Source organism: Etheostoma cragini, chromosome 14 (genome assembly GCF_013103735.1).
Source record: "Etheostoma cragini isolate CJK2018 chromosome 14, CSU_Ecrag_1.0, whole genome shotgun sequence".
NCBI classification, from domain to species: Eukaryota; Metazoa; Chordata; class Actinopteri; order Perciformes; family Percidae; genus Etheostoma; species Etheostoma cragini.
In genome coordinates, this window is record NC_048420.1 from 13,857,234 (window position 1) to 13,884,785 (window position 27,552).

Below are 27,552 nucleotides of genomic sequence, written 5' to 3' on the forward strand. Positions count from 1 at the left end.
CACTTGATGGGGCCCAGTCAAACCCAGACGCTACCTCCAGCGGCCCCCAAGTAAGTTGAGTTTGAGACCCCTGATCTAGTGTAATCTACTAAAGCTGTGTGTAATTCATTATCCTAGTAGAAGGACAACATTTAATTTATATTCCAACAATCCATTCGTCCAGGGCTAAAATCCTCACAATGCTCTCCATGTTAAGAACAGGGTGACCATCAGCTGATGCACATCAGGAGGTTGGTAGGTAAGGCTCCCTGTGAAATAACAGTCTTGTCTAACCTTGTTTCCACTGAAATGAGAAACTGACTGGTAGTGTGATGTTGAGTTAGAGCAGAAATACAAACAATTAAGTACTAATGATTAAATGGAAATGATCATTCAATCATTAAATAGAATGTGCGTCCCTGTTTCCGTTATTGTTTGAGAAGTAATATTTTTTCTGTGACTATAAGCATCTAGTTAATTATGTTAGAGTGACTTTGGTTTCTAATGCCTGCACATTTTACCTTACAGTGGTGCGGTGTTACACAAGATATCAATCAACAGCAGAAGCTGACACAAAGATAGATGTTATATGTACAGTATGTAAATAGTAACCATACCTCACAATGTAGCTACAAGCTTTTGGGAGGGTGACTCATTACTTTTACCACAATTTTCAACTCAAATTAACAAGTAAACGTGTACATTTACTACCATAGGACATTATTACCACAGGCTTTACATACTGTCCAATTACCAGACCAAAGGTAAGTGGTAACACTTTTCCACATTTACAATATTACATAAATCTGAACTTCCCCATGCACAGATAACATATAAGCAGACATAATCACATGCAAACATGAAGGGTCATCATTATCCAGCTTAAGCTATCAGTGAGAACAGCCCCCCTCGCTGAGAGAGTTCTTCTCCATTTAAGACGACCACTACCCATGCAGAGAGAGACACAACTATAAAGTGAATTGATGGTTAGTTTGTACAAGTGCAATGTTACGGGGCCTGTTGTGGGCAGGCTTCTAGGGAAGCAGGGTGTTGATGAGACAGCAACTTTACTGATTCAAGTTTTAAAAAGGCTTTTGAAATAGAGTTTTTAGACGATCTGGCCTTGTGGATGTTCACGTCTAATTGAACTCTAAAGAGTACAGCGGTCTGATAACTGTGGTGGCAAAATGAAAAGGTGAATGAGAATGAATAGCAGACAAAGTGGCTTTTTCCTTATAAGTTTCCATTACAGTCTGGTAATTGCATTTCATTATACCAAGCACACCGTCAAGGCTTGTCATTGTATTAGAACACTGCTGCGAGTTTCCTGTACACTTGATGCATTGAACTGAAAATACTCATAAAGACAGGGAGGTGGAAGAGCAGAAGCACTTTAAAACCTGCACTGACTGCAGTCAAATTAGAGTGGTTTACATAAAAGAACATAACTGGAAAGACGTAATGGAGGGAAGTTAGAGATAATTGAAGAAATAATATGAATAACACAGAAACAGACCACCTGGCAACTGTCCTCCTGAAAGAGCGGTATCAATCTTCTCATTTAACTCTGTGTTTTTTTTCAAATTGTTTAAGATAACAATTACAACAGAACTTCACATGAAGTTGCCTTGTCACCTGAACTCAAGGATCTTCACTTTCTTCACATCTATGATAATAGAGTAAGTCATTGCATTCCCAATATGGATTTTGTTTTATTCTTCAAATTTGTAGATGTGTTTTGATTCTACTTTATTCTTCTCACAATGTTAAAAGAAAACTAAACTAAAGTTTTGATCCTCAAATTGATCTCTTCACAAGTACCACTCAAAGAAAAGGCTTTAAGTAGAATATGAATGTATATCTCTGAAAGAGGTGTAAAGAAGCAAACTCTACCTCAACATACAGCCCAGGGGAACATGGAGAGAGGACCTGGAGGAAATGGGGTAGCAAAGAAAGGTAAAGATAGAGATATGGGGCAGGAGGGCGTTGTGGACACCCAGTGGAAGGTGCTAATGATGGCGGTGGTCAAAGGGTGAAGCCACAGAAGCAGCATTGATTGATCACTACAACACATTGTGATCAATGCATGTCCCTCCCGCTGCTCCACTCGTCCTCTAACATTTACATTGACTGGGTTTTAACATCAGTATTGCAAAATCTGTTGATTATTTGTCTTTGCGTTGGATTTGAGTTAGTCTCGCATTGCCAGACCGTCCTCCACAGCGCTACGAATACGGGTCTGGCAAGTCCACACAGAATTTTGGGATGGGAGAAAAACATGCTCTGGTTTATTGGCATTTCTTTAAACCAGTCAGAATCGTCTTGGGTGGTCCTAAGTGCTTGACTGAGCAACGGCGCCTCTGCAAAACAGCCATGGGAAGGACCTTGTTTGTGTGGAACGTGTGAACATTCAAATTTTGTTTTAGTCTTTCAACAGAAAACTCATATTGGACAGATAGTCTGGCTAGCTGTCTGGATTTACCTTGCAGAGTTTTAAGAAAAGGTCAACCGTAGTCCTCCTAAATCGACCAGAGTTTAAAATGCCAACACAACAAAAGTGTAAGGTAAAGGATATCTGGCCTAAATGACTGAAATCCTGCAGAATTTCCATCGTATATTATCATATCTTGATTTAGACTAGATTCTAGTCAATAAACCTTCATATAGATGATCTTTTGAGTTTTTTTACCTGTCTAATCACTTCTCACCTGTTCTTACTGATACTGCCAATCCTTGCAGTTTTCCCACCTTTCCCGTCACCAGAGCTTCCCCACCCATCTCTGTTTAATTGATTAATAAAACAAATTGTTTCAAGTATAATACTTGAATACCAGTCTCCTTATCATGGTTACTATGTTTAAACAACTGGGACAAAGTCAGTTTAACATATGCTGGAAGTAAAATGAACAGATAGATCAAATTGACATTGTGCTCTACTTTCCCGTCTTCCCTCCTTTACCTCTATCTTTGTCATTCTCCCTCTCATTTGTGTTATGGAAAGGGTTCTTCCGGCTTTTTCTCTCTCTTCTCTCTCTGTTCCTCCATCACAGTCAAACTGCCAAACAAAAAGAAAAATCAGGCAGCCAGGCAGAAAAGCAGGGTGTAAGACGAGTGCTACAGATTTGTCAGCTGCTTTTCTCGAGCTCATCTATTATCCAGCTGACTCCTCGCTGACCCCTGCGTTGGATACTGCGTATATTACAAAGGCCTGTCCTGATATCACTCCCCACTGTGTGTATGTATGCGTGTGAACACACTAGGGTGTTTGTGTGTTGGAGAGCATCCCTTGCCTGATCAATAATTAAAGTCCCTGCTAAGAAGAAGGAGAGTGGCACATTTTTTCAAGCCTTGTTAAACCAGAAAAGATGGCTGAAGAGCCATCCTCATTTATGATATATGAGGGCCTGGATTATTTGGGGGGATGAAGGGTTGAACACAGACATCAAATTCAAAGAAAAAAATTAATATTTCCATGCAGGTATAACAAGAAGGGGAAGGGGTGACACAATTGTGTCTCTAAAATAAGTACAAAAACCTTCTGTATCCCTGTAATATTACAGTCTCATCTACGAAAGCAGCCATCTTCAATGCTGTTGGTCCAGAACTAAGAGTCAAGTCTTTTTTCATACAGAGGGAACACACACACACACACACACACACACACACACACACACACACACACACACACACACAAAAACAGAGCATGCTCTTCTTTGCTCTTTTCTTCTCTTTCCACCCTTTTGTGTTATCAAAAGCAAACTGTAATGCAATTTCTGATCTGCTGCTTTAAATCAACAATCAGGGTTCTCTATGTGCATAAATGTGCAATATGAGAAACACTTGCGCATGATGGCGCGCGTGTGTGCGTGTGTGTGTGTGTGTGTGTGTGTGTGTGTGTGTTTCTGTGTGTGTCTTTGTGTGTTCGGATTTGACTTTGAAGTATATCTTTCTCTATTCCAATTAGGTCTGGACTTTTTACACAGATCACATTAAGACACTCCAGATTACATCACAAAATCTGCCTGTCCAGGACAGCGTAATTGAATCGGCTGCTGTTAATACACAGATTAGGGAACTCTCTTTGCATCCTAATCCTCCCTGCTCCTTCTCCCTTGTCACAGAACGGGGAAGGTGTGAGAACAGGTTAGCCGATAGTAGGCATTCACTGTAGGATTACACTTGCAAGGGCAACTTTAAGCCTGCGTAATTTGATTGTTAGAGAGGTAGAGGGAAAATGGTGGATTTTCCATGTTTTGAATTCAAGGAAGATATCATTGGTGGCTGAGTTGCTTTTATGTCATTGCTACCTATACAGCATGAAAAGAAATTGGAAGCAATTAGGCAGTGGTGAAGGAAGTGATTAGATCCTTTACTTTAGTAAAAGTACTAATACCACACTGTAAAAATACTCAAGTAAAAGTCATGCATTGAAAATGTTACTTGAATAAAAGTATGTAACTATCATCAGGAAAATGCAAGTATTAAAAGTAAAAGTACTGTACAATGCTGAAAAAATTCTCACATTTTAGAATCTGGAAATGATCCAAACAGTTCTGTAATAAATATTTAATTGTCTAATCATTTCAGCTGGACTTGTAGTTTAATAATAAAACCTACTTTGTAAACTACATGTGTTTTGTGTGCAAAACTCTTAATTTGTAAAGTAACCACTAACTAAAGCTGTCAGATCAACATAGTAGAGTGAACAGTACAGTATTTCTTTCTGAAATGTAGTAGTGTAGAAGTAGAAAGTGGCATGAAAACAGAAGACTCAAGTAAAGTACAAGTACCTCTAGTTTGCACTAAAGTACAGTTCTTGAGTAAATGTTCTAAGTTACATTCCACCACTGCAATTGGGTGCAGGTAGTGAAGTCCAATTTGTTTGGTTGTTCAATGTTTAGTATGTCATGAAAACCAAGACAAAAAGATATTTAATGAATTCACTTTGGCCCCCAGACTAGATGACTCAGCATTCACATGCATACAGAAAGGTTTGCGCTTCTTGGCAGGTCAATTATATATATTATAACCTATTGATTGATTTATTACAGCACATGTACCCAAGGGGATCTGCAGTTGCTTGGGGGTAGGCCTGTACTGGGGATTGTCGAGGAGCTCAAGTAATTTGCGGAAAAAAAAAGAGATGTTGAAATCATAAGCTGAAGTAATGGATAAATGGTTAAAATAAATGAATGGATAAACCATTGCAATAGTTAATAATAGTTGGTAATAGTTAATAGTTTGATAACGGTTAAAATAGCTACATTTAATGGATTAGCCTTGAGGTAATCATCAAACAGCTGGAATAGACAGCTAACATGATTTCATTTGACAGGACTGCACAAGTATGTCTGATAAAAGAAAAGGTTGGTGTTACATTACTTACAAAATAACAGCATTTCAAAGGTCATCATGTGGATATTACTACGGCACAAAATAAAAGTGCAAAGTGAAACACTTCAATTATCCTCCTTGCATTGAGTTCGATATAATACTGTCTGTCTGGCACTGAAACTTGAAAAACCTTCCACATTTGAGCAAAAGGGGGAGCAGTGAGCAGCTGCAAAACACACTGTGCACAGAGAGAACTTCAGCAGACACTGCAGCCTTGAAATCTGAAGTGACAGCTACTTTCAAAGAATATACAGGATGAGTGTTCCTCTTCTTCTAAGAAAGTCTTTATTGGATTTTGCAGAGAATTCACAAGCTGAGATGTCGATATAGTTGCCTACTCTTTCTCCTGCTTATATTTTCACACCGGCTGAAAAGGTAATGAGCAGAATTTCCATAGAAATCAAGAAAATACACTCTAAAGGCTGGAAGAGCTAGGGTGCTCAATACCCGAGAGTACTGTGTGAAGTGGCATGCATTTTTGTTTCATTTCCACTGCATGGTTTGGCCCGACTCAACTCATCTCACGTCTGGTACCAGGTCTTTTTCTCTATTTTACTGTAGATAGTACCTCCTCAATACACGGGATTCTCAGCTGTTCGCCATAGCGACATAACATAGTGACATCATGTATGTAGTATACAGCAGGCCTCCATTATTTTCAAAATCTAGGGTGAATGAATAAAAAATTCCGGTCGCTATTGACTGTAGCATCGCAATTTCAAAATGGTGGGTTTGTATAGGATGTCCTGATGGTTCTCTCTGACCAATCAGTGCTCTGCAGTGTTTTAACTCCACCTTCTTGTATTGGCTCAGCTCGCTTGAAACCTTGAACAAGGTGGTGCCAAATAGAGTTGTGGAAAGTACCAGGTACCTAATGCTGTCAACAACTTTTTAAATTGTTAATGGGAAACCAAAAAAAGAGTAAGTCGAGTTGAGTAGAGCCGTGACATACCATGCAGTGAAATTGCGGCGTTTGTTACTGTTACTCACAATCCCTTAAGAGAGCTCCCAAAGGCAGAGGATTGTTCATTATTTATCTACCTTAGTATATGTTTTAAGTTCAGTGTGTTATTCCCATATGAGGTGTTGAATCCCTTGTTTATGGATGTCTTTTATTAAATTGAATGTCTTTGGCCAAATACATTTCTGACCTTGGTTTTCTGGTCAGAGGATGTTGAAAACTGAAACTACATTTTTTCTTTTGACAGGAAAATGTATCATAATAGTTCAGACAGGGATGATAGATCCCATACATTTCTGTTTCTAATATTTTATTTGGCACACTTTCCACAAAAAGAGCTTATTTAATCGTTGAGGTTTAAAATTCGCATTGGCATTTAACATATGAGTCATTTAATCTAAAAAAATAGCCATATAGTTATGCAGGTTGAAACAACCAGTTTCCATTTCTCAGGGCTCTTCCCATAAGTGCCACACCTCGTACACTTTATTGTCCCTGAGTGGATACTGTTCACGCCCCCTACAAAGAACACAGATACGTCTCTAGGGACTAACCCAACCCTCGAAGAATCTGCTCCTCCTTTGGAAGCGGTTCTTTATTATTCTTAAAGCACGCCATGGCACTACACTTCTCACTCAACTATTCTCGTTGCACTCTGAATGTTGCTAGTTAATGAAATGAAGGCTTTGGCAGACAAGCTTAACTTTTTCTAATGTACATAAACAGTACATCTGTTGGTCATTTGCAACAGCCTAAAAAGTTTAACCTGGAGTTTTCCTAGAGCCATTCATCAACCCTCAAGTGAGTAGGTGTATACCTGTGAGTACATGTAGAAACGAAAGAAAGAGAGCTAGTGTAAAGACCGGAACGAGTACATGCTTGTGTGTGTGCAAATAAGTGAATGCACTTCTGGGAGCTAAGAAGCAAGCCTATGATTAAATCACAAATCAAGATGACTTGAGGATTTATTCAGTAACATATTGTCCATGTACGGCTTCCACTTGAGTTCTGACTTGACACATGCTGCGTGGGCAACTCATACTGTATACAATGGGAAAGTGACACTAGGGGAAACACTGCAGGGACTTTAAGTATCAAACAGCATGTCTACACTCTGCATAATAAATGGTTGAGAAGTGAAACTCTTTATTACCGTCTCCATTCAAATATCAAGGACTATTCACCACCTGACGGTGTGTCTTCTTTTCTATGCATTTAGGCCGTGAATGTAATGCTAGCCTCCTGGCAAACAGGGTGTCCTACCTCTCTCTCTCTCTCTCTGTCTGTCTGTCTCTGTTTGTCTCTCTCTTTGTTTGGCATACATGCGACAAGGGCACAATAGAGAGCTGGACATGAGGCCACTTATTGAATGACTGACAGGGAGTGGGATACATGCCAGATCGTCTGTCCCTCTGCAGCCTTGTGCACCCTACCGCTGATGGTCAGTGTCAGTTTGCACTCTCCTGTGACGAAGCTGCTGCCATAGTGGAAATCTGGAAGAGGTCACAGAGGCCAAGGTGATAAAAATACACTGAAAATAGAAGGGAGGAGTTAACTGGGGACTTACATACTTTAATGTTGACTTCATCAGTTGATTTCAATTCTTTTTCAGCAACAGTAAGGTTGGTTGGTTCACGCAGCAATAACACATAATGTCGAGAAAACTAAACCTCCCAAATTTTTAATTGTCAAATATGTGGCTGAGAACAGAGAGACAAATGAATTTAGCAGCATAAAGTATTCAATTAGCACTGAATCATTTCATGAGTAAACGCCTGTCACCAACATGTTTTCTAGTATTACTCCAAGGTTGTGTGTGTGTGTGTGTGTGTGTGTGTGTGTGTGTGTGTGTGTGTGTGAAAACAGCAGCTGATATTTTCCACCTTGTCAGCTGACTATCAGGCATTGCCATCAGCTGATTCTCTCTGAGATCCCTAGCACTCTGCCACAAATGCCTGCGTTGACAACATCCAATACATCTTGGATATTAATTTTTAATGGTCATAAATTACTGTTATTTGTAAAATTTCTGAATTTCAACACACTTTGTGGTCACAATTTTGCATGTGTATATAATACTTAATAATGTTGGTGCTGCCATCTTCAGGGTAGAAACCCCGGCTTACTTGACTGAGGAATGAACATACACATGCTCATCATCGGTGCTTCACCTTGATCAGAGAGTTACTTCATTTTGCACATATGCAGTTGTACACCCCTCACAGAAAATGACTTTGTCAGTATAGGAACACACCTTAAAGCTCTAGCGCGTAGTTTATTTTACTCCTATGAGGAATTCTAAGTAATGACAACAAAACTGTTGGCATGTCCACATGTTACAAGTCTTCTGTGATCGTGCACAGCCCCCATCCCTCCTCCACACAGTTGGTAGTAGCCTGATCATATGTTTAGGCCTACTTTATTTTCCACTACTTGATCTTATTGTATTTGGATTTGCCGCTGAAAAGTTAAACACAGGAGGAGAAGCTCTACTACCATTGCTAGTCACACTTTTGAGTGAGGTTGGGTAAAGAAAGCTATACAAATAATATGTTGGATATTAAGAATCAAATTCCAAAATATATTTAAAGAAACATACACACACAGGCCTACATCTTAAAATTGTTATAATGAATGCAGCCTGTGAATATATCCAAACCCTCTAAAGTGAACATGGCTTGTACTGTGGATTCACACGCCCTAGTAGCCTACTGCCAATGAACTTGGAATTCAGTTTCTGTTTGCTCTGCCCTGAGCCCTCTTATATTTTTGCATGAGTAGCTCACAAATTGCTCCATTTTTTTAACTCTCTCTCTCTCTCTCTCTCTCTCTCTCTCTCTCTCTCTCCCCTCCCTCTCTCTGAAGGTGGGGGCAGAGAGCTGTACGCTGCAAACATCATTAGCAGGGGAGACGCTTTCCACCGTCAGCGCCGGAGCAGAGCAGGGGAGCCCTGGCAACAAGGAGCGACACAAACTCAGCAGCCCGTTACACCCTACAGTAAGTGACACAAAACTGTTTAGTAGGCTACTCGTTTCACCAACCTGCTTTCTCCATGCCACTTTTCTCTTTTATGGCTGTGCGGAGAAAATGGCTGGAAGAACTGGGCACGGTGGCGCAGACGCTCTGGTTTACTTCAAAGCCTCGGGAAATGTTTACTTCGCCCTCTGACCTATTTTTAAGTGACCAAACAGTACGGGGGCGTACGGGGTTTTGGTGTATGTACTTGTCATTTCGGAACGTAAATGTTAAGTAGTGTTTAAGTGGGGCGAAAGAGAGCGGAGGTTTGGCAGGATTCTGACCGAGCGAAGAGCGCGTCCGCCGGCCAAGCTGGTGTCGGGCAAGCGCTGTAGTTTCAGTAACTGCGCCACTCGACTTTTAGCGCTTAACATTGACATACACTGCTAAATAATGTTACAATAAAACGTATTTGTTTTCTTTCTAAACTATGTCCATGTAGACAATGACTGTCAAAGGCAAGCACTACAATTTTATCTAGCTACATTTCACCATCGCGGAAGTGTTTGTTACACGAAAAGACGAAGAACAACTAACCACAGTCCACATAATTTGTCCAGTGTTTTTGAAAAACGGCGATGTATTTTGCGTGTTCGGACCGTGGTGGCGTGTGTAATATGGTACTATACAGTGTTTTACATTGCCAGCTGTTTGTAAAGGACGTAGGGTTTGTGATTGCTGGACTACCTGTGATGTCATTTATCCTAGCTTGGACCATTATATAACGGGACTGTAGGGAAGCCTGTGATAGCAGGCTATTTTTACTCTGTTTACACCTCGGAGTTGCACTCAGCATAGGCTATGCTCCGCAAGTGGTACAGCCTAGGCTGTACACCAGCTCGCATTGTGAATTTAATATATGGCATCCAAATGAGACCAAGTAGATGGACAAGTGTGGGCTAACTGGTAAAGATGGAAAGCTTAATTTCTTCCCACCAGCTGCATTTGCATTGCACTTTTACGTTTTCTAATGGTAGCCTATATGTGTAATTATTTGCTATTTGAACACAAATGTTGTCAAGCTTAACTTGTTGGTTATGTCTCTTCTCATGTTTGAAGAATGCCCTGTTAAGTGGCTTTCCCCTAAGCAATGAAAGAACCAGACACCCTGGGACGCTACTGTAGCCTGCTATGCAAATATTAGTATAACCAGACAGAACAAAACTGATAAAAATGCATAGTAAACAAGTTTTTAGTCGTTTTTGAGACTTAGGCTCATCAACTTGTCTGTGTTGTAGAGGCAGCAGGTTGGAGAAAGGAGAAAGGTAGTAACTAAGTAAGTAGATGGTAAAGCTGAAAATCCACTCTGTAACAGATGCCTTGTTGTCTAAAGATGTGGATGAGGTAGATGATAAAAAAAGGTTCATATTCATATTAAAAGCTGTACTAAGGTAGAGAGAATTGGGAATGGTGTATGGCCCATGGTCGGCTGGCCTTTTAATTAGAATAGGGCAGTTTGGTGCTGTGACAGTTATGGCCTAGCAGATGTGGGTTCAGCTGAGGGAAAACAGTACATTCCAGGATTTAAAAAAAGGGATCGGATTAACAAAAGGTTGAATTTATATCAAAAATTGACAAAATACCTATGAGTGGTAGTAAAAGTAGAGACAGAGGAATAAATGTATATTTAAGAAACAATAGAAGGAGTAGTTGTAGTTGGTCACCAGTTTAAGGAGTTTTAGACTGGAGCAGAAATGGTTTTGATTATGTCTAGAAGAGTAGCAGGTTCAAAAAATTTTAGGTCACATGCACACGCACACACACACACACACACACACACACACACACACACACACACACACACACATGCACTGTACCATAGACACCATAGCCTTTGATTCAAGCCACCACTCACTTTCAAATGGTAATAAAAGGCAATTAGAAGCCGAGGTGTCCTAATCACAAGCCGTTTAACTGAGCTTGGCTCATTTGTCAGAGCCATATGTGCACACAGGCCCACACACTCAAACACACATGAATATACACGTCTGATGGATCATGCTTGAGGCTTTTCTTTGTCCCTGGAATTTGCTGCCTATGTAAGGGAAAAAAGGACATTTGTGTGTGTGTGTGTTTGAGGGAGACAGATATATATTTCCATGTAATGATTGGGTGGAGATGTCATGGCTGAAATAAAAAGTGACAGACATGGCTCTATGCTATAACCTGCAAATGGGTAGGCAGGAAAAACGGATCAACCAACAAGTGTTTGTTTGTGTGTGTCTGTGTATATTATTAGATAAATTAGTAAGCACACATAAGGGCTCTTTACCAATATCCCTTGAGATATTTGGAGTCTACATGAGTTAGTAAACATTCTCACTCTGTTCGTGTAGATTTTGGCTTGATCAAGGTGTCTTCATGTGAGCACAGGTGAAAACAGACAAACCCTGCTCTGCACTGAAGTGTGCTGAAGCTTGAAGTGATGTTAGGGCGGACTGAAAAGGCGCAAACCAGACAGAATAGTATATAAATCATGCTGCAAGGTTTTCTTCATGTACCTTTTTATTTGCCACTAAAGCCCTGACTGCAAACTCTAATGTACACATGCTGCAAGGAGCCATAACAAACACAGACACTTGTTATAAAAAAGTAAATATAGAAATAATTAATTGCTAACTTAATTGATAACACTGAAAGACAAATTATAGGTCTAAAGAATATGCATTTCAGCAAGCCACCTGTTTCCCTCCACCTTCTTTCTTTCAGATCTCCAGCCCATGTTTTATACCACGTTCATACCAAAACTTTATCTGTTGTCGTCATAATGAAAAATGATTAACCCCTGTTTGCTGCATTCACACCGCACTGCTATCACAAATGAACTCCTGCTTGTCTTGTTCTACACAAGGAGCTACTTGAGCTAAAGAGAATAGAAGAACAACAATCAAAAAAAGAGTGCAAGAAAAATGATTTTGAAAAAAAGTAAAGAGGGGGTGGGAGCAGATCAAGAGATTGAGCTGTCTCTTTGAACCACGCAGTGCGCTCTGACCTTTTCAACTTTTCGTTTCATCCTCCTCTATTCATGAGCGTACTGAGTACAGATGCATGCACACAAGAGAAAGGACACCATCGCACACAGAGTAACTGCTTTTAAAGGGAATCCCTGAGCGTTTTTTGTATTTTGTGTGAAAGAACATTCCACCGTGTGTAATTGTGTGTGCCTTTTGTTGCTTAGTGCATAGTCTTGTGTTTAAGAAACACAAGAGAGTACACATGCACTGCAAACCTGAAATTATCTAGACCAAACCCGGTGTAGCTGTATGTAAGAACAGAAATGTCAGAATCAGTCGGATCAGACTTCAGACATAGTTTAACATGCTGGATCCATAGTACAAAATCTCTGATTGAGCCAAATGTGTGAAAATTCACAGCCAGCGAGTGGGCGCGTTAATGACGTCTTATGCTGCTCGTGCAGAACCAGAAGAAAATAAACATTCAAGGGTGAAGAAGAGTGATTTACAAGAAGATGGCAACGAAAAGGTCTAACTGGTCTTGTGAATCGCTGAACTATACTAATACACTAGTTGAAGTCCCATGTAGTCATTTTTTAAATGTTTAATTTAATCAAAATGGTCCTTATAAGCAAGGGGATCACTGTTCTGTTTAAATGCCTGTACAGTACTTGTGGATCTATACCTTGTGTGTGTGTGTGTGTGTGTGTGTGTGTGTGTGTGTGTGTGTGTGTGTGTCCGAAAATTGATCAGAGTGGGCATAGTCCCAAATTGCCAGACCTTATTCCACAGCGTAAGGTCTGGCCCCTCCACATATAAACTCCTGGATAGTTTCAAAAAACTGTCTAGGTTGCTTTTTTTCTTTTTTTTTTCAAAATTGCCTCGGGAAGGAACTTGTTTTGATGGAACATTTGAACTCTGCAAAGGGAAAAGCCACTTACAATAATAAATGAAGTTTATTTTTATTTGTATTTATATATTGTATTATGTATAATATTGTAGTGCATTTGTGATATTGTATTTATTCTCTAGTTTTTAATGGGTAAGATGGCGAGTGTGAGCACTGTAATTTCCATTTCTATGGATGAAATAAACTTGACTTGACTTGACTTGACTTGACTTAACTGTTCACACAATGCAGTAATGTGAGCTGTATGAATTAGCTGGATACATTGTTAAACATAATTTGCTCTTACCTGTGAGTCGGCGTGTGTGTGTTATGTACAGAGCAAATTCCCACCTATTGGTTCCACAGCATCCCAGTAAGATAGTTAATGCTGTAAACACATTCTTTGTAAATCTTTACAACCATTCCCCAAAAAATACAAGCAGGCCTGCCTTGTTGCGCGATCCATTTTTAGCGTGTAGCTTGATTGCTCGAAGGTTGTTGTGTCCTGAAACATTGAGCGGGGACTATCCAGTAAATGAAGTTGTCGATCCAGACTAGAGTGGATGTATAAATTTGCAGTCTTTGTCACCCTGTTTACATGACCCTTTTTACTATTTTGAAGAGGCAATCTAATCATAAGCTATCTTCTGAATGACAAAGGTAATGAGGGAGAGACAGAGAGAGAGAGAGAGCCCGAGAGAGAACTAAAGCCATCCCACAAACTGTGTTGCAATGTCATGTGAAAAAGGGAAGCTGGCTTTGGGACTTAGTTCAGCCGTGTGTGGGCTTTGGCTCTGTAATGGCTGCCAGTAAAGCTGATATGATATACAGTTGTTACAAGTCTAACTGGAATGAACTCCAAAGTGTATAGTATTTACATGATGACAGAGTGCTCTTGTGGGCCAATAAGCATTTGGGCTACAGATTTGAGTTCCTCCATCAATTTTTGATCTAAGCAATTCATCAAATCTGATGAATTCCTCAGAGCTGTTTCGTTAACTGTCTCTACAAAGATCTTTACTCAGCCTGAGCTATACATAAAATGTGATACCTCAAGTAAGTCATAATGCATTAGTTAATTGTGTATGCTGCTCCTGTGATGTCTCTTCTTAGATTCATATTTTATTATATTCCAAGCAAAGCCTGGCTGAGAGGAAAGGGTTTTAAGCATTGGCCTTTTATGGCCAAGTTAAATTAGGGAGAACCTAACTGATAACAGCTGTTTAATGGTATTATGTAGTGCATAATAGAGCAATGGCTCTGAGCTCTTTCAACTGTGGCTCACTCAATCTGACAAAGCCACAACACTTTTTGGTGGGATTGGAATCTGGTCTAGTTGCTTAAATGGTTGTTCTCCAAGTTTACTCATCTCCCCACTTTAAACACGTTCTAGTCACAGCGTCCCTTCTCTTCTCTTCTCTTCTCTTCTCTTCTCTTCTCTTCTCTTCTGTTCTCTTCTCCTCTGCTAGCGTAGTCTTCTCTGCTTTATCCTTATCAGAAGCAGTAGAGGATTACAGTGGGGAGTTGACACTGACTGGCAGTCAGACTGCTCCTGCAGACTCTGCTCTCCCCTATAGAGCCAGGCCTGCGACACGGATAAGCTGACAACCTGGGACACAGCCAGATAGATAGTGATGAGGAAGAGAGATGAAAGAAGAATGCTAGGAATTGGGGTCATGTACACATATTGGAGTACAAATGTAATGATTTATATTACCCAAACATTAGCATCACATTCACATGTGTAGATCAAGTGCAACTAAAGATGAACTGATTTTTATGCTGACTCAAATGTAATTTGAGTTAATTTAAGGGGACACAGTAAATAATCAAAATACCTTTTTGTTGTTGGGTAATCTTGATCTACTTATAATTGATTACCTTAGATATTTTGGTTATTTTATTTACCTTGTAGATCAGGGTCAATGAATATATATATATATATATATATATATATATATATATATATATATAAATATAAATATATAAAATAGCAAATACAATAATCTTTAGCCTTTATGTTGGAACAAAATGTATACATGTGGGTTGAAGAGGATTATTCACCTGTTAATAAATCTGTAACAATAAGTACACTTCAGTTAAAGGAGACATATTATGGTCATTTTCAGGTTCATATTTTATTTCGGCTCTCTACTAGAACATTTAATCTTCAAAAGCATTATTATTCTCATAGTGTCCAAATATGTCAATGCATCCTCTGTCTGAAACACTCCGTTTTAAGTGTCTCTTTAAGCCCTTCTCCTAAAAAGGCCAGTCTGTTCTCATTAACTTGTGAGAAAAATAAGGCACACCTTTGTGAAGGTAGTTCTCAAGCTGTGGATGGAGATACTCAGAAAGGGGCGATATAGTATAATGAGCCTGCATGTGACAGGAAGGGGACCCAGATAAGAAGGGTTTGTTGAATACCATGTTTCTTTTATCCAGGCAGCCCACAGGTTGTAGGTTGGTAGGCACTCCAGATAGCCAAATGTATGAGTACTTAAAATTGAGGATTTGTACCTTTCTTTTCAAAATTAACATAGCTATATGCCTACATAACATTACAACAGACATAGTAGGACTGTAAGCTGTAAAACTTGTAACGTGGATAAGACATGAAGCCATGGATGTATCAAGGGAAGCTCTGTTCACAAAACTGCAGGCTAACTGTTATAATTTCCTTATCAAGAAGAGACAGGAACCACTGAAGCTATAATAAAGTTAAGTTTACTTGAAAGGAGAATCAGTTTTACAGTACTCAAAACATCTGTACAGAAAAACGACAGACAAAAAAGCCTACAACAGCTCTTGTAATATAATGCAGAATGAGATAAATCACACGGTCACAATAAAGCAGTAATATTGACAGTTTCTCACAGTCCAGGGGTGCCTGTTCTTTTCCCAGCGTCACACCGTGCTCCAGACAAGAATAAGACAGTGGCTCCAAGGAAACAGATGTCAACAGCGGTAACAGTGTTTTGTATTGTCATAATGCAAACACTTATCAGAGAAAAGTATTTATGTAACGTATTTTTCTAACACTAACCTTAGAAGCTAGGGCTAGTTTGTAGCTAGCTAGTAGCACAACATAATGATTACATCACCTTGGTTGTACATACATTGTTGCAAATAAACCATTGTTTATTTAGATTTAGCATGTAAATGACCAGGAACAACAAAAACACAATGCAAAATGTTAGTGAATATTTTAGACAATGAAACGGCGAGTTCATGAGTTTGACATGTAGCTTAACCAATGAACCATACTTGTAAGAGACAAGAGAGAGAGAAGCTCATGAATGAGAATGTTGCTACCGGTTACTAAAACAACACAAACAAACTGTTCCCAGTGCGCATGCCCATCTTGATTTCTCGGGCCAGTCAACGCGGGAAGATCCAAGCTTTGCTTTTGAGCATACTCATTGAAATGTACAGGGCTTTCCTCCAAACGCCTTGGTTCCATGGTTTCAAGAGTTTAATCTGGTGCTACTGTAAAAGATTAAATAGCAAGACTTTGTAACATGACAAATCACCAATAAAAGCTTCTAAACCAACAACCGGACATGTCCCAGCAGTAAAATTAAAATTTTATTTGGAAATGACCACTCTTTCTCTTCATATATCCATGGAAATGACCAGCATTGGCCAAGATTACATCTATGTTATGTTAGCATGTAGCTACTTTATAGTTAGCAGTATGCTAACATTAGATAGTTGTGGAATGAAGCAGCACTTAAAGGCTTTTGAGCCAAATACTACTAACAGAAAATGTTTTAGGAGTAATGCGACCCGGAATTGGGGATAATTTAACAACACTAGCAGCTTAACCGCAGTGGCTTAAAAAAACTCCTGTCGTGCCTACTTGGAGCAGATGACGATCATGAAGGGCCGGCTTAGAATTGCGTTGCCTTAGCCGAGAGTAGAAAAAAACTGTTGAAACCAGAGTGGTCAGAATATTTGACGTTTTGGCTCACAGGGATTTGTCTAAAATACGTTTACCACATTATTTGGCCACATTTGACATAAAAATCCAACATTATAACATTGTAGATGTGAAATAAAATACAGAAAAACATATGTGACCTCTAAGAAATTACTCTTCATGTACATCTAATTTTACCGGTGCTTATACCTTAATTGTTGCAAATTGTTGCAGACCCTCAGCTGCTAAGGTGGGTGTGTGGGTATCAACAATGACTTAAGTGTGAGCAAGAAGGATATGCATTGATACAGAGGAATTCAATAACAGGAAAATGGCCAGTAATAGAAACAATCCATGGAATACCAAAACCCACCCTTCACCAATGTTGTTCTTGGCACAAACTTGATTTCCATTACTACTGTTTACTCCCAAAGATGCCGATGTCATACACAGCAAGACACAGCTTGTGATGCTATACAAAATTGGCCTAGGATAGAGACTTTAATTATGTTGCAGTATCGCAATAATGGATGTTGATGACGCAACCGACCCGCGAAATTTAGAGCCCCCCCCCCTGCAACTGGCTGCAAAGCGTCATCTTGAGTAAATGATTGAAAGCGAAACGGAGGAGCTGGTGAAAAGACCCGTGCAATATCCATAATTTGGACTTGGTTTCGGATTTAAACCGGTACAATGGAGCCGTGGTCGAGCCGTACCATGGAGCCTTTCATTAGCCTGACAATTCACTATATAACGGACGATTGGAATCTTAGCAGCCGGTGTTCGCAGACCTCGGACTTCCCCGCTGAACGCGTGTGCATGTGCGTGTTTGTGTGTGTGTGTGTGTGTGTGTGTGTGTGTGTGTGTTTTGTGACTGTTCAGCACTTTTTTCTGTCTATGGCATGGCACTACTGTAAAGAAACTTCTACACTTCAAACATTTTCTTTAGTTGACGTGTACTGCATGTGCCTGTAAGTATCTTCTTTATTCAATGATGAACAAATGTTTGTGCTTTCATTTTGCACTTCATTATGTTTTCATTTGAATTTACTTAAATTAACTAAGTAACTTTAGCAGTTTGGCTTTCCTTAGGGTCTATTTAACCTGTTCTGAAAGGGTTCTATTTAAATTTATATATTGTGATATATATATATATCGTTATCGCAAGAAACTGCAGTGTATATCGCATAATGGATTTTAGGCTATATGGCCCAACCTAAGGCAATATTTAAAACAGTATCTGTAAGGCTGAACCTATTTCCTCTCTGACAAAGCTAGGGTGGGGTTTGAATAGAGCAAGTTGCTGAATTGCTGTCTTTCTCTGTCTGGTTAAGTCCGGCTGGCTGGCTGGTAGTTGTGGCTTGGTCAAGATGGCCATAGATCAGCCTTATCTGGCTGGACATGTGGCTCACTGACTTGCTGCCTGAGTGACGGACTCACTGAGTGGCTATTATTTTTGTCCCTTCTTTCAGCTGTGTAGTAAGCTCATGACATTGAAACAGGGACATTTTGCTATGATAGTCAGGGAGTTGTGCTAAAACACTGCTGACAGAGATAAGGTCTAGTGAGCCAGGATGTTCCCTGCCTGCCCATGAGCCCCATGAGGCCATCACCAATTACAGTATCAGGACCTCTTTACAGGGTCTCTTTCGCTATTTTTCTTTCACCATCCGAGACTAGAATCTTTTACAACATACTGTGTATATTTTTTCCACTGGCCTGCCGCTACTGCTTGATGAGTTCCAAAGTGTCCTTTGAAAGTAACAAGATTGTATACATTGTTTGCTATGGAGAGGTAACTTAATTGGAGCTTTAAATTAAACTCGTTTTTAAGATGGTGGCATCATTTCTACTTTGAGTGTAGTTAAAAAAGCAAAGCACAAGACAAATATGGCAGTACAGACCTAATGAATTTCTGTCCAGTGTTGTGCACGATACTGGACCAGTGAAATAAAGGAAATTCAATATTTTTCTGATCATACACTTTTAAAAGTTTAAAGAAATTACAAGGCTTAATTTAAAGAAATGTCACCATTAATGCACCTTATATTACTGTAAATGTTTTATAATATTCACTCTTTTACTTCGGGTCCAGTTTCAACCCTTATTTGTCAGATTTGACTCAATGCTTAAGGATGGACCGGCCATGTTTTTGTGATTGCTTTCATCCGAGCTTGTATGTTGCTGTGTATGTGTGTGTGCATTAATTTAGATACTCAAGTGTGTGTGCATGTGTTTGGGTCTGCCGCAGCTCAGGCTTGTGTTTTTGCCGGAGAGTGTGTAGCAGGGATCAGTGGATAAACTACGACAGATAAATGAGGTTAATGTGAGGTTTCACTGTGGCTCGGCCATGTCTGCTTCTCTGAAACTATCATCTACTATCAAATGCCACAGTGGGGGAGGTAACCTGGCTGCAAAATAGCTCAGTGTCCTATGTGTACATTGTTCAGAGTAATGCATAAGGAGCCCCATACAATACATGCACACACACAAACACACACACACACTCTTGGTGCAATTGCAGGGTCTTGCCCAGGGAAAATACTTGTGGTGGGAGAAGAAAGTTGACCTAATGGGAAATTACTAGGCATCCTCATCAAACCTTTTTTTTTATACATTCCATAACCTTAATGGCTCATGAGGGAACTTTTTTAACTTCCTAGACGTCCGCAGTAGTTAAGAGTTTTAGGCGGTTTTAAAGTAATTATCATCTTCGTTGAAAAAATACCTTTATGTATACCCACATCTCACCTCAGGTGGAAACTGGAGGTCTAGTTTGTTATCACAGGCAGAAACAGAACGTATGTCTGTTAGTGTTTAAAAAACACGTTTCCATTATGTTGTGCATGTACTGAGTGCAGTATTTATGTTGTTACGTTGTAACAGCATGGTACAACCTGTAACACCTGTTAACAGCAAACGAGACTTACGGTATGCTATCTTTGTATAGTTTTTCTTAATGCCATAATGCCCTGGTCCGATTTTTTTCCCATGAAGTCACAACATCATTTACAGCAAGCAGACAACGCTAGAGAGCACACATTCTGATGGGTCACAGATTTCGGTGTAACACCGGAAGCCTGTGTTGTTGTATCCACCCCGGAAAAGGGAATGCATACCGGATGCACCACTTGAAATGCAACGATGCATCTGTAACATATTATATTATTGTTATGAATGATTTTCTGTCCGAGCAAAATATTCATCGCAACTCTGACCTACCAGTAACTCTAACTCTAGCACCTTAAAGGAAGACCTTAATGACAGCAGGTGTGGTAAAAACACTAGCTGACAAGTGGCCGCTAGAATCAACACAAGTTACATATTTTCATTTGAAGTTGAAGGTCTAATGTCTCAGATAGTGTTTCCATTTCTTATTGTTGTTTGGCATTGTAAAAACCCAAGCAGTGACTAAGGGCCCGACCAATAAATTGGACTTAACTTTTATTGTCAATTGTTGTATTTCTTCTTTGCTCAACCCTATTTTCCTGTAATAGCATGCCCTATAAATGTCACAGCAGAGTTGCCATGTCACATTTACGACATTGTTTGATTGGTAATGTGTTCTGAAAGTGTTAGTACAATATTTCCCAATCACTTGAAAAATTCCTGCATCAAGACAGTTTCAGAAAGGACTCCTATTACGCCTGCCTGTCTAAATCTGCCTGTCTGTCCTAAAATAAAAACCTCCTATCAAACCTCTCACCACAAGTTAGCCTCAAAACCCAATAGCAGACATCTTTTTGAGAAAAAATATAATTTTCTCCCCCTTCTTCTTTCACCCGAGTGCTTTGGTTTTTTGTGGCGAGTGCCCAGTCAGCTCGGTTTAATGCTCCCATAACGTGCCATTAGCTCAGCTAGCGAGTTGCCCCCACACTACCCCTCGCACGGCTCACTCAGATGGATATCTGAGTGCATTTGCAACCTGACAGGACACGCTACCTAACTATAAACAACTGCTGGATGGGGGGGGTGGGGGTAAGAGTACCGAGGCAGCGTAACCCTTTTAGACGGCCCTTGATGGATAACATTTACACTTACTTAAAGTAAAGTAAGAGGATTGGTTTGCGGGGAGGGGAAAGAGATTTTGTATGTGCATGTGTGTCAAGGGTGAGGACGTTATGAGTAAGAGCATGCCAAATTATTGTTTATCAAATTTGAACAAAATACAGCTTTCAAAACGGCCATTGCTAATTTAGCACACATTGCCTAAAGGCACTGTGTATGGATTTAAGAGGAGTATATATTTTTGGAATTGTACTCTACTGAGCGAACAGGCTAACTACATCCTTCAGAAACCACAAGCTGTCCTATTTCCACATTGACAAAACCATGATGACCGTATTCTATAGTACTTTTATTTAAAAAAATAAATTAAAAAAAATCTTTTTTTTTATATCACGGTTCAGAAACCTATCTTTAAAGAACAGAAACTATCAGAATCAAATTGTTAAATGGTCTGTTAGGCTGAATAGTGAATCACAGCTTGCCGCTGCAAACCAGACAATAACAGTGAATAACCAGCTTGATTTTAAATGACGACTCCCACCCTCTGCACAGTGAATTTCCGATTCTTCCCTCTGGACGGGGGTTTATAATCCCACAGTTTAGAACAAAGCTGTATAAAAACAGTTTTGTTTCAGCAGCTAACAGTCAGATAAACGGTGTAGCAACATTGCACAGATGCTGTAGAAGCAGAGTTTATTTATTTATTTTATTTGTGTGGTTTTAATGATTGTCGGAGCTTTTTTATCGTGTTTGTTTTCATGTCTGTCTGTTGTGTTCATAAAAAAGATGGATGCCTTGTCTTACTGCAAACCCAAATCCACTTTTGGGTACAAAAAATTAACCTAACCACACCAAAGACCTTGACAGTTGTGTGATTGTAGCTCAACTCTTCAGTATCTGCTGACTCCTTGAATGATGGGGTTTGAAGGTGAACAGCTTTAAGCATGGTGTTTTCTGCCAGAGACAGTAAGCAATAATCAATGGTACCAGACTAGATCAGATAAAAGTCCTGCATTTACTAGGCCATCATCGTTTAAGGTTCCCATGACATGGTGCTCTTTAGATGCTTTTATATAGAACTTAGAGATCCCCTAATAACATATCTGAAGTCTCTTTTCCAAAATTCCGCCTTGGTGCAGAACTACAGCCACTAGAACCAGTCCAACAATTACCTTTACTTAGTATGTGTGTTTCTGAGTTGGTAGCTTTTGAGGAGGACCTCATAAGGGGTAAAGAAAGATTCCAGATCAGCACATCTTAGCTTTCATTTTCTCAAAGGCAGAGCAGGATACCCAGGGCTCGGTTTACACCTGTCGCCATTTCTAGCCACTGGGGAACCATAGGCAGGCTGGTGTAACTCATATTAATTTAAAAAACCTCATAAAGTGAAATTTTCATGCCTGGGACCTTTAAGTGTACACATGTGCATGGTTCTCAAAAGGAATGCAGTCCAATGTTTGTGACATCCCCCACCTCCACCCGCCCACCCGCCTTCGCCCCTTTTTGTGTTTCAGAACCTCCTGATGTACGAATGAAGCTCTGAATATAACACATAAAATATACCAAACTTTACACTGTAAAAAATCCTACCCCAGTCTAGAATATGTTATGTTTTCTCCACAACCATCTGGTGACTCCCATAAATTATCTTGCGACCCCCCCTTGGGGGTACCAATCCCCAGGTTGAGAACCACTGTTTTAGATACATAAAGTCAGTCTCACAATGATACAGTACACACCACAAAGATGCAGACACCCCCATTACAACACGAACGCATACGCACACACACACACACACATACACACACAAACACAATCTGCTCGATTTAAGTTTTGGTCAGACTGACCTTAACTCCATGACATTTTTCCTAGAACTAGATTCCCCCTGAACCATGTGAGGGCCACAATGATATATTGTGACACAATTAATCAACTAACATCTGCTGATACCCTTCTAGTAGATAACCAGTGAACTGGTTAGATTTTACTACTGCTTATCCTTGTATTTCTAATGAGACATTCGAGAACCATGCTGTCAACGAGGACCTGATTTGTTTAGATCTAAAGCCAGATTACACATCCTCCCCATGATTTAGGCGTTGCATCACATATATTTTCTAGTGTTACTATACCGCAGTACATTACAATATTTTAGTTTCCGTGCAAAAATACACAGTTTTCAAAACCTTTTGGCTAATGGCAGGTTATAAATTTATGAGCCCACTGTCAGGCAGCTTGATCATTAGTACTGACTGCTTGTTATATATATTTAGTCGCCTCGGTATAGGCAATATATTGATGTTTCAGGAACTGCTGATGTCAGGGATGCCTAAAAAAACTCTGATCTGTGTCAGTTCCCCTATTCAGAGAGGGCCCTGTGCCCTTACTAAATGTATGAGAAACTTGTCAGGTGTGATTGCTACACATATGCTTGTTTTTTAAATGTCGGCATTAACAAACTATTTAATATGTGTGTGTCTGAGTATGTTTCCCTTCCTATCTGCTGACCCACAACAAGTTGTGGCTTCATCAACATGACCTACAGGCTATCTCTATTTCATAGAAGCCTCTTGAAAGTGATCATTTTTGGTATTGCATGTTCGTTTACTGTGTGTTTGGTGTACATGTTCAAACAGAAGCATCCTAAATGATCAATCAAAAACTGGAAACATCCACAAGTTCAAAGATTCATGTTGCAAAAGTGCTCTTTCATTCCCCAAATCACAACCCAGAAACTTAAGTCCTCTTTCCCAAAAACACCTTGTCTGATTTTCGGAAACCTTGCACAAGGCTGTTAAGAAGCTGATGGATTTGCAGGTTTTCTATTTGAACTTTTTCCAAAGGTTTTTCTCTGTCCTAAGTGTGTTTGCCAAGAGCAACACATGATTAGTGTCCACCAATAGTAATACTGCTCAGTCCCCTCCGGTCCAGCTTTGGAGAGGAGATTTATAGGCTTTATATTGTTGTTGTTTACTTATAATCTTTTAAAACTGAGGCACAGTTTCATAATGCCTCGTAAAAGTAGTAAGCTTGTGTCCTGTGCTCATTTATACGCTTTTCGGTTTGTAAGCCCCACAATACTTGAAAAAAAAGGGTTTTGACCAGATGTGGCTCAACTCAGGCAGTCTGGTTTTCTTTGGAATTACCTTCAGCCGCGCATAGAGAAAGATTTGTAATTTGCACCAGTGTCACTTTTTTAATCTCTACTTCTAATTACAACTCATGTCAGTTGCTTTTAACTTAAAGCGTGCATATTATGCTCATTTTCAGGTTCCTAATTGTCTTTAGAAGTTGTACCAGAATAGGTTTACATGGTTTCATTTTCGAAAAACACCATATTTTTTGTTGTACTGCACACTGCTGCAGACCCTGTTCTCACCCTGTGTTTTAGGTCTTTGTTTTAGTCAGTAATATCAAATTCAGTAATATCAAAAATCACACGTACACAATCACACCAGCGGTTATATGTTGACTCTTGCCTCATTTCTGTTCGATATCTAAATAAAAAGATTTGATTGACCTGACCAGATAATATGTTTGCAGTTCCCAGTGAGTGAATGCAAACCAAAGCCTACACAGTTTGCAGATGTTGTCTGTGAAAAGTTCAGAGGTCACAAACTAAAAGTTGAATTCATTTTTTTTAATTTTATACTTTTTATTGATGCGCAGTGAGGAAGTTACAATTTACAATTTAAATGTCCAGATGATCCCTCAGTGATGAGAAATAGTTACGGAATATCATAGTTATGCAATAGCTAAATAATATCTGACTGTTATTTTCAAATCATATTTCAGTAGGCAGCATTTTGCAAACTGGCATCAACAGCAAGACAAAGCATCGTGACAACTCCTTTGACTTTTGTGAGACCTTCAATTCCCCAGGATATTTATTTAATCCTTTAATTTGCACTCAGCTGAAAAAGCATTGTATAAGAAATTAGCAGCAGTGAAAATAGATTATATACACAGCTAACTACTTTATATTAAAATCTGATTTATCGCATGCCGTTTAAAAAGATTTTACGCGTAATCACATTATTTAGTCCAACATGATGGTTTCTTTGAGCAGTTGGTGGACCCCCAACTCAGCCCACGGTAAGGGATGTAATGTCTCCTTATTGGGGTGTTACAGAATGCTGTTATAAAATGATTATCTCCACCATTCTGTTAAGTGCAAAACAACAGGAAAACATTAAATGGAAGGGAGGGGCTGATATTTTTAAAATCGTCTTTTCTCTTGTGGTCAGCACCAATAATGGGTTGGCTCTTGTGCTTTCCCCTTCCCTACTGCTTCATCAGGGGAGTCACTCAATTATTGAACCAATGCTTTGTGGCGTGTGGACATTTGAGTGTGTGTAGCCATGCACACCAACTGGACATAGAGCTTGGTGTGTGTGTATGTATGTGTGTGTGTGTGTGTGTTTGGGGAAAGGAGCTGCAGTAATTCCACAGAGCTAGAACTGTGTGCCTGCCCCACTTTCAGTCTTTAAATCATGTATAGACACTTGGGGCACTGTGTGCGTGTGTGTGTGTGTGTGTGTGTGCGTGCTAATATGTGTGGCTACTCTATCTGTATTAATCTTGTAAAAGAGGTTTTGATACAGTATGTCAGTCAGAAGAGATAGCACTTGAAACTCTGAACTGTGTGTGTGTGTGTGTGTGTGTGTGTGTGTGTGTGTGTGCGCGCGCATGTTCATGTGCGGGCGCGCCTTTCTTCTTTCATGTGTCTTTTCTTGTACATAGGAAGGAAGAATCATGCACTACATTACCAATATCCTCATTTCAAATTTGGCAACTGGCTTTGTTGGCAGTGATTCATTTGATTGAACTTTGTTTGCTTGTTAAATTAAATGTCGTTGGTAAGATTTCGATACTAAGACTGACAGACTACAAGAGCTAAATCTGATATTCCTATCAAGTCAAATTTTCATGATTTTATATTAAAACACAGACTTGGACTTTGAGATGGGATGGATCGATGCTTCTAGAATACAGCTTTCCTAATTTTACTCTAAACATTGTCGTCTTCTAGAGTAAAAATTTAGATTTCAAATAGATTTTGAATTAATTTAGTAGTTGTCATCAACTGCTAAAGTCTATGTGACTTGAGTGTGTGTGTGTGTATGTGTGTGTGTTTGTGTGTGTGTGTGTGTGAGTGAGAGAGAGTGCATATTGTATTTGTTAGACCCACCACCAATGTAATCTCTGTATGAGCTTGTAGCAGTTTGTAGCCCCATGGTGCCCATTCCTGTGACTAACACCCAACTTAACAAGCTGCCACAAGCAACTTCACTATTGTACTTGAAAAGAACACAATATAATATATGCATAGCTGTTTTAGCATGTCTCCTCTCTGACTGGAGCAGCATCTTGTATTTTGTGACTTATAGAGAGGTAGAAATGCACATTACATATTTTCTAATCAGATGTATTCTATTAAAGAGTGATACCATGTCTCAGTGGTTTATAGTTGCCTCAAGGTAGCTATCATTTAAAAAAAATAGAGCTGGAAGCATTTGAGCCATGAGTTCCCTCACCAGAGTAATAGGCACGCTGAAAAAGGAGTTAAGGACAAGATACAGTTTGTTTGAAGGGTACACAGTGCACCTATAAACTGTTAAAAAAGAACATGTGGTTGGGGTTAGGGGGGATCCCCCTCTTGATATTTCTTCTCTTGTCTGATGTGTAAACCGAGAATTTGCTATGATGGAAATAGGTATGCAAAACACTGCTGAAATGTGTCTTAATTAAAACGTTTATTTCTATTTGTTGTATTTTACCATCAGCCTGGGGTATTTGCATTTTTACTTGGTTCTTCTGTGTGTAAGTGCAGACAGAGGAGAGGTCACACTTAACGAGTCTAACATGAATTGGGATTCAGCCCTTGGAGCCAGGACAGCAGCGCTGTACATCTCCAGCCTGACATGTATTGACAGTGTAGCTCACTATGTAATACTAACAGCCAGGCAGACAGGGTGTGGCCACGCTGCGTTAGCTGCTCTGACCCTGTGACCTAGGTTACATAACCGGTTGTCAGTGTTTTGTGAGAGTACAGCATTTCATGATATGTCATGCAGCTGACATGACATGACAGTGACATACCCTAAAGTCGCTAGAACCAGCTACACTAACTAACCTAAATGCCCAGTTACTTTCTAAATTGTTGGAGTTTTGTATTCTAAATTCTGTAGGAGCAAGTCTTTTTTGTGCTTTTCCCCCCCTGCACTTTTTTTTGGATGATTTTGCAGATTTAAATGAGCATGTTGCATTTATACTTTGTCAAAGGCTACCAAGGACGCACATACACACAGCACTAGCAGTCAAGGTTAAGCAAAGATAAACAGACTTTATTTGGGTTAAGGGCAGTGCAGCATGTTGGACGTGAGCCATAACTTGACACATACAAGCACGTCCAACCCCCCCCCCCCCC

General features: G+C 39.7%; 1 protein-coding gene and 1 long non-coding RNA gene across 4 annotated transcripts in view; one reads left to right on the forward strand and one right to left on the reverse strand.

The window, feature by feature from the left end:
* LOC117956887 overlaps window positions 1-8,725 on the reverse strand; it is a 9,097-nt gene extending 372 nt beyond the window's left edge. Inside the window, exons 1-2 of the long non-coding RNA XR_004659392.1 lie at window positions 8,619-8,725; window positions 7,794-7,797 (exon numbers count right to left, since the gene is read on the reverse strand). This is a non-coding gene — a long non-coding RNA (uncharacterized LOC117956887). The remainder of the gene's footprint in view (window positions 1-7,793; window positions 7,798-8,618) is intronic.
* Window positions 8,726-9,205: 480 nt separating this feature from the next.
* Window positions 9,206-27,552, forward strand: part of atxn1a (ataxin 1a) — a 78,828-nt gene continuing 60,481 nt past the window's right edge. For 2 of the 3 annotated variants that reach the window (XR_004659463.1, XM_034892923.1), the window contains exon 1: window positions 9,206-9,331. The gene's annotated coding sequence lies outside the window, so the exon portion shown is untranslated. The remainder of the gene's footprint in view (window positions 9,332-27,552) is intronic. The other variant, XM_034892924.1, reaches the window with a different exon arrangement.